This window comes from Oncorhynchus mykiss, chromosome 30 (genome assembly GCF_057628025.1).
Source record: "Oncorhynchus mykiss isolate SJ-2025 chromosome 30, ASM5762802v1, whole genome shotgun sequence".
Lineage (NCBI taxonomy): Eukaryota > Metazoa > Chordata > Actinopteri > Salmoniformes > Salmonidae > Oncorhynchus > Oncorhynchus mykiss.
The window spans coordinates 33,837,188-33,845,612 of NC_143051.1; the positions used below are offsets into that span (position 1 = coordinate 33,837,188).

Consider the following 8,425-nt stretch of genomic DNA (forward strand, 5'->3'; position numbering starts at 1 on the left):
GTTTTACTCACTGTTACTAGTCAACAATGACCTGTTCTCCCTTGCTCAGAGTGAGAATTAAGAACGAGGTGAACTGAAGGATCTGTGAATCACAAAACCCACTCACGAAAAGGGTCCCCAAAGCTAGGTAAACTAGGCTTTGATTCAGATAGAGATTGTTTGGCGTGGGAAAGCTATTTAGTGGTAACAAATCCCTTGACAGCAGTTGATGCGGTGGGGAGGGAGGTCTAAAGATGCCGACTGTTGGCAGCTGTCTGGGTTAGAGGCATCCAAGTGCTAATGGTGTCAGTCCCAGCCAGGCTTGTTTAGAATGCCAGCAAATTTTGACACCAGGTCAGACTGGAACTGAAATTGATCTGTTTTTCCAGGAGCATGCCTGCAATGCGGGCAGATGGGCATGTAGGCAGTTAAGTCAATGAGACACTTGTGCTGTCAAATGAAGCATCAAGCTTGAAGTGCCCTCACTTCCTATGGTGTGTATGCATCGCAGGGGGTGTCGTTAAAACGGAATGGCTGCACGTTGATCTGATATAAACCTTGAAATGAAGGATAAGTGTCGGTCATTTGCGTTGTCGTATTATTTCCGATTTAGTCAGATCAAGAATGAATGAGGCTAATGTCTTCACATTTTTACCTGTTTTAGACTAAAGTGCTTATCCGAACCAAATTGCTGGCTTGGATATTCTCTTTTCACGTTCTCCTTTTTAAGCACAAGTCAAGCAATCACTGCAGATGCGTAACCAGTCCAGCTCAGTACAGCTTGGTTTGGGTCAGTACAGATGCGTAACCAGGCCAGCTCAGTACAGCTTGGTTTGGGTCAGTAGTGTGAAAAGCCCTAAAGAGCATTACATTTTATTTTTTTATTTTGCTGTGTGTGCATGCATGCTCTGAAATCCAGCTAATGTTTAGAAGAGCCAACAAATGTCAGCAATTCTTGGACACAAGCATCGGTGCCTTGAGACGGGGCATGGGGCACTTGCGTCATGTGTCTACTACATTAAGCAGTAAAGCCTCTAACAACTCTTGCCACTGATGTGATTCCTGTGACAGACATTGGAGAGGCGGGAGCCCCAACAAGTTCAAGCTTGGTTTGTTTTCGACACTCCTGAGGTAAGAATCTAGAGGGTAGTGAGACGGAGCGTTTAACCTTCCAACAGTTTTGTGTAAAGTCTTGTCACACGTCACATAACCACTTTGTCCATGTCAACTTCAATGGTGTAACTCCCTTTTGACATTTCGGAGCTTCATTGGAGCAAAATTCAGAGTCTATTTCTGCTCAATCGTGATTTCAGAATTTATATTATGGCTATTCGTCATTGTTACTTCATTTTGTCTTCTTCGCACTTCACATTTGGACGAGGCGCTAGAGTAGCCACGCAAACCAGATAGATCATCTCATCTAGGCATTACGCTAGTGAAATATCAGCAATTCATTTTCTCTGCCAGATCATATTTCTCAATTTGCGTCATGCAAAATAAGCCAAATCATGACGCTTATGTCAGGTGTTGCCTGTCTGGAATGGGAAAACGGCGGAGGCTTTAACATGTAACACTGATTAGGCCCCCTACTACCTAGCAACCACAGCTGAGACCTAAAATGCCCCCTGTTTGATGGGTGACTAGCCCATCCACATAAACAACGGCGGAAATGTGTCCACTGCTGGAAAAGGGCAAGTGTGGAAACAGCTAGTCCTTTTTATCAGTGAATGTGTCCCTTTAGTGTCGTGTGGAACCTGGTATAAGAGGATATGTACTTCCTATTTTGAGAGGATGTATTCTTCCTAATTTGAGGGGACATTCTCTTCCTGTTTATCTTTTCTCTGTAGTTGTTGACCTATGATTATCCTTGCCAGGCCGCCTCCCCACAGCATCACTCATACACGTGGCATCTGGCGTTGCTGAGAACGGGTGCTACCTGCAGTGATTTGCTGTGTGTGTGAGTCCGGGCCAGATTAACAAATCATAGGCCCCGGGGCTCTTTTTTTTTAATAGCCCCCCCGCTCAATCCCCCTTTCACTCCACCCTCTCTCTTATTCACCTTGTTTCTCCCCCAATGCATTGCTTTCCTTCTCCTGCTCTTCCCTCCTCTACTCTCTCTTGCTCACTCACTCATTGATAGTGACTGGCATGCTGAGAGCCTAATCATTATTCCACAGGCGAGGTATGGCGCCGGGGCTGAATGTCAGTTCTCTGCTTCTTCTTTTTTTTACCCCCCCCCCCCTGCTCTCCCTCACCCTCTAACGCTCTCTGGCTTTCCCCTTCGTAATCTTCCTAGCACACCTCTCTGACACCCTCTCACTCTCTCTGGCTTTCCCCTCCATAGTGTTCTCAGGCTGTGGTGAACAGTGGGACCATGCAGACGGGCCCTGAAAGGAGAGGACCGGAAGAGTGAACGAGGACGATAAAACACCACAATTTATACATGCAGATAAAGAGACGTGGGGACCACACTGCCCTTAAGCAGGGGACACTAATGTCAAGGTGTGCTTGTGTGTGAATGCATTAGCGTGTGCTGGTGTGTGTGTGTCTGTCTGTAGATGTGCGTTCATTTTTAGTATGTGTGACTTGCAGGCCATAGAATGTAGCTTGACATTTGCATGTGGCTCATGTACTTGTTTTCCAATACATCTAGGCTGGTTCTGATTAGTTTTATAGTTTCTATTCTGATGTACTAGACATTCCCGGTCATGTTTCATCCGTCTGAATATCTAGGCAGTATTGATTTCGTGATCGGTCGTGACTCAATTTGCGTCACTTCACATTCAATTTCCCCCCATTTTATTTCCTTAGTCTTTCAGTTTTTCTTGCTTTTATCTCTCCCTGTCATTTGTCCTAATCTCATATAAAGATCTGGAGCTAGCCATGTTCTCTATGTCAATAACGTCCCAGTGAGTGCTTCTCATTTCCTGCTGTGTCTTAAGCACCCAGTGGCAGCCACACGCCGTGACTAGTTCCAGACCAAATAAAAATGGATATCAAGATGTGTGTACCATTGATTTAGGGAGCTCTCCATATCGAATGCTTTATTGTGATTCCTATAGCCTATGTGACTGTGTTTGTGCAGTGTAGGCTGTGTGTGTGTGTATGGGGGGGGGGGGGTGTAAGAGGATGACAAAGAGGGGAGGGGAGTACCTATACACCATGACCCAGGGGGCTCTGCATTGAGAGAGGACAAAAAAAAGGAAAAGTCTCATTAATTGAGGGACGACGGTACGCAACACCCCAGTGGGGCAGGTTTATGAGCCCTGTCTCCCCCTGTGATCAGGCATTCCTTTTCACTCTATTCTACCCTCACTGGATGCTACTGCTGAACACACACACACACACACACACGTGTCCTCAGCGATGAATTCTCTCCTGTAGCCATTCATCTGCCTTATGTTGTTTAACCACATAGCTTGTGTGTTTTGTGTATTCATGTGTGTACAGTATGTGTGTTTTCTGTATTCATGTGTGTACAGTATGTGTGTTTTGTTCCTGTGACTCATAAACAGAATATGGTGAGCTTTGTAGTGTGTGGATAGACATTGATATGCCTGTGTGTTTGTTTGTGCATGGAATTTCAGTGTAGTTCTACAGATGTAGGATCTTAATTTGAGCCAGTGTTCTACAGCAGGAAAATAATCCTGCAGCAACAGGAAATGTGAATTATTATGTGGATTATAATGAATGTACATTTTTTGTAGGGGTTGATACCCTTTTCGTAAGGGAAAATCAAGTCAGAAATGTCAAAGTTTCAAAGAAATGTGAAACCTTTTTTTAAACCTCAAATACACGACAAGTTTTAAATTTCCTGCGTTGTAGAAACGTTCTCCTGCAACAGGATGATCAAATTAAGATCCTACATCTGTATGTCAGTGTGTTACTGTGTGAGTATGTTACAATATGCCTGCCTGTGTGTGACACAAACAAATGTGGTTAAACAACATAAGGAAGATCAATGGCCATGTGAGAGAATCCATCACAGGCACGTGTGTGTGAGAGCGAGCGAGAGAGACTGGCTGATGTTTATTTTATGTATCCTTGATTGACAGAAGGGGATGAAAGGGTGGCAGCCAGTTGATATTTGAGAGAGAGAGAGAGAGAGAGAGAGAGAGAGAGAGAGCTGGTTGAATTGGAGAGAGCTGAAGAGGTATTGAGATGCAGAGAGGGAGCGAGCAAGAGCTTGCTGCTGGTGATTGCAGTCAGTTCCTTCGCTAGCCACACACTGTGGAAATACAGCGTGCTCAATGCGGAGGAACAACGGGAAGAGAGGTGTTAGATAGAAAAGAGAGGAGTCAAAAAGAAAACGGGGAACAGAGGAGCAATTACGAGGCTTTCACTCATCTCTAAATGGACTGGTCTGTATGAACAAGAGGAGCACCACAAAGGCACAGAGAGGAAGAGGGCAATTTCTCTCTTCTGGTGACAGCCTGGGGAGCCGTTTCGGGGTGTCATTGTGACAGCGTTTGCCCTGCGTGTATTTGAGAGGGAGTGTGTGTGTCTGCCTGTCAGACTCTGGAGTTGTGGTTGCCTCTTGGAAAGAAAGTGATCTATCATTCTTTTTGGAAAAGGGGATTTGGACGGGATGAATTTTTGGGAATTCAAGAAAGGCTTAAGGGACACAGTCCTGATGGGGTCGTAGTGTTTCTCCTCTGCTCTTCTCTCTGTTTTGTCTCTCTCTCTCTTTTCCCCCTTCCTCCTCCCCTTCTCCCCTTCTATCTCCACTTTTTCCCGGCGCTGGTGCACATGCTCATTATAGCTGTCCATTTGGCTGAGACTCCCTCACTCGCTCTCCGTGGCAACCGCTAATCTCGCAGGGGCAACCGTTCGTTCGCCCATGGAGAGGGGACTGAGATGGGTGAGTGTGGTTTTTCCCTCCTCTTTTCTCCCCCTTTTCTTCTCCTCCCGTTCTCGCATTCCCTTTTTTTCTGTCACGTCTTTATCTCGACCGTCGGTATTTGTCCATTTGTTTCTCATCAATCACCCCTCATCCAAATCGACTACTGTCATCCATCAGCCATTTTATCACCTTACTCTGTTTTGCTCTCCTCTTTTCCTCTCCTCCTCTTTCTCGTTCCCTTGTTTCTCACATCACTCATTCCCACTGTCACCCACCAAGGGCGCATACATATGAACGAAACTGGACGTCAACTGACATGCAACCTAAACCATGGAGTTTTGGGTCAAAAACCGTTGCTCACAGCAAAAAAAAACGTTGCTCACTACCCCGCCAACCCCATTTGTCCAGACAACCCCCCCCCCTTCTTCCCCCCAGTTCTCTCACCCCTACTCCATCTCCATGACATCCCCATACCATTCACCACTACCATCACCACAGTTCCACTGACCCCAATATATTTTTGTCAGTGTCTGAAAAGCCATAAGGAATGTATGGCTGTATGCTGATGCTAGCCGTCACTCTGGGTGACTGAGGGTGATAATAGCACAAGCTGTGTTCTGCTACTGATATCACCATCACTCTGTGTGATGGAGTGATGGTAGGTTTGGTTGTTGCATTGGTGTAAACACCTGAAGCAGGGTAGTGTTGTGCCATATATATATATATATATATATATATATAGCAGGGGGCGTTCGGGGATAGAACACAGCAATGACAAACCGGTGTTTGTTCAATAACACTATAGCTACACCTCAGGGGATGTTGTGAGTTCTTGTGCACATACAAACACAGCCTGACTCTCACACACACACACACACACACACACACACACACACACACACACACTCATTCTTAAACAACCAGGAAAACACAGATGCACAAAGGGGTACAGACACAAGCACACAAACACACTGCTTTGCCATCTGGCCTTTCCACAGGTTTCTCCATTCTGAGACATACAGTGCATGGTGCTTTAGCGTAGAAAGATGCAAAGATGGCCTGCCGCTAAAACAACCTGAAGCCTAGCCTAGCGAATAATGGGGGGGAAAAAAAGGAGAGAACTGTGATTTAAAAACAATGACTCATGGGATTGGAAACAGAAGTTATAAATTACATTGAAATAGAGTTGAGATGATATCAGAGCAAACCAGCACTTCTTTTGTCTGGGCCTCAATTTATAACCCAGATGATGTAAACAGAGATAAATCAGACAATGCTTAGGGGACATTACTCATGTTTAAAAGGCTCAAACCGTGTGTATTCCACTGAAAAGCCATTCATACTCGTATTGCAGTTGCCCGTAAGCACAGATCCAGGGCCAGTTTGTTTTTCATCTCAGAATGGTTTACGGTAAGAGCAGGGGTGAGGAAGAGCTGATCTGAGATCTGTTATAAGGGGCAACCTTTGCCTGTAGCTTTTCTCTGCATCCAGCTAATTTGCCTGCCATCATCGTTCACCGTCACATGAATTCCCAACTCCCAACACCTACTCAGCACACACACTTTCAGTTCTCACACACTCAGACATCTGTCGATCTGTCTCACAAGAATTGAAAGCATCCACATCCACAGACAGAACTCGTTCCCCATCGGTACATTGGAGCTTGTTGTACTCTGCAGATGCACTTTCGGCTGGAGTGTCGTGGTGATGCCGGGTAGATCTAAGTGCTAAAGCGGAGTGTAGCCGCTCGTCGGTAGCAACATGGGGATCATAGAGGCCACTTGACCACCATCCCCCGCAATGGCAGGCAAGCTGCGGCTGTTCGGCTCCAGCTGCCACTGATGGCGTTACGTAAAGGGAACTAACGTTAAGCAATTGTTACTAAAACGTTGGTGGAATATTACGGAGCGTGCCGCTACGGATCATCTCCTATGTCCACCGCTGTGGCTGCACAAACACGTGTTAAAATAAATAATGTTTTTGACCCCCCCTGTCCAGCTTCTGCGTTTTCTGAAACGAACGCCCTTGGTGGTAATGTTTCTGATATGACCGCGCTGGGAATGTAATAACTACAGTAAGGGAACATTTAGAGAGTGTACGTTTGCAGCAGATGCATGTGTAAATGTCGACGTTACACTTACTTAGAAGAGCAGACGTATGTACTGCATTGTAAAGAGACATTAGTGAGAGATACTAAACGCTGTAAAAAAAAATTTAAAAATGCCTCCCACAACTTAAACCGTTTATGTAACCAGTTCCACAGCTAGTAACCTTTATCGTTTTAAGTTGGCGGGAAAGTTATACTATCGTTCATTCCTGATTTGAGCAAGTGGTGTTTACATTCAAGTCCGCTGAACTATGCATTATTTTAATTGGATGGACGGTCATAGTATGCGCAACTGCAAAGGTCATTTTTATGTTGACTGCCTGCTATGAAGCTCTACGGAAATCGATGTTGTAGTTGAGTGTGGTCCCTTGATAATTCAATGGAATAAAATTAAATCAAATTAGATTTTTTTAATTTTATTTTTTACATTGCATTTTCTAGGAGACATACTGTAAATAATGGCTGTGGATATATGATGTTGAAATGCAAGACGTCAGTGTAATTTCTCTCTCTCTCTCTCTCTCTCTCTCTCTCTCTCTCACTCTTTCGCTCTCTATTCTACCCTCTTAATCTCCCTTTCTCTTTCATTACAGATTCCAAATCACCCCTGGAGACTTTTCCACATGGTGTCCATTTCCTGCCCTGCCAAGGGCCACACTTCCCTCCACGGGGCCACTCTTCTGTGTGATAACCTCTAGAGTACCCAGCGTCCTTCACACCTAAAGACTTTGCATCAAGCTGGATTTCTTTTGGGGGGTGCTATGGCAACCCGCTCCATTTGCTGCCACGTTGAATGAAGAGCGGACTTGGTGTCATTTTTTTTCTGTATGCTACAGCTTCACACAAGTGGATGTGAGAACTAAAAGACAGGAAAGCCCATCGGTTCCCAAGAATTTCCTGCCAAGGATTCTGTGGCATGATGTCTCACACGAGGTGAATTATCGTTCCAGGTAATCTTGGTTCAACGTAAATACTTTTTGTATCATGCTGTGATCTACAAAGCAGTGGATTAACTCTCAGTACCCAGAACTGGGAGAGAATTTGAAATTGCAACTAGGTTATTATCTGCCCATCTCTTCTCTCATATTGCCATCGTTTCAGTTTTTGCTTTTGAGTAATTATCAAAGAGGCAGCATGCAATTCTTCTGGCCCTATCGGTGCAAAAGACATCTGAAACAAAGAAATTAGTTTTTTAAATTAAAAAAAAAAAGTCTGGTTAAGAAAAAGAGTGTAACAAAGAAAGGGAGTCAAGTGGGGAACAGATGTAGAGAATCTAAAAAGATCAAAGTGAGAGAGAGAGTGAGGCTAAGAGTCAGGCTGATATTTGCAGAAGCCCGGTTATAGAGGAGACAGGAGAGCAGAGAGACGGGAGAGAATCCGTAGGGAAGGTTGGGCAGGCGGATGGATAGAGTTGGGGGGTTCTGGGTAAAGATAAGGGGGGGGGAGCATTTCAGTCAGATAGTGGGGTAACGGTAGGATCCCAACCTTTTTAGACT

The 8,425-nt window shown here is 45.0% G+C and overlaps 1 long non-coding RNA gene across 1 annotated transcript; it reads left to right on the forward strand.

Annotated features, from left to right (window-relative positions):
• Positions 1-4,032: 4,032 nt before the first annotated feature.
• Positions 4,033-8,155, forward strand: LOC149970277 (uncharacterized). Its single transcript, XR_016493618.1, has 2 exons — positions 4,033-4,840; positions 7,523-8,155. It is a non-coding gene; the product is annotated as an uncharacterized LOC149970277 (long non-coding RNA).
• Positions 8,156-8,425: the final 270 nt, after the last annotated feature.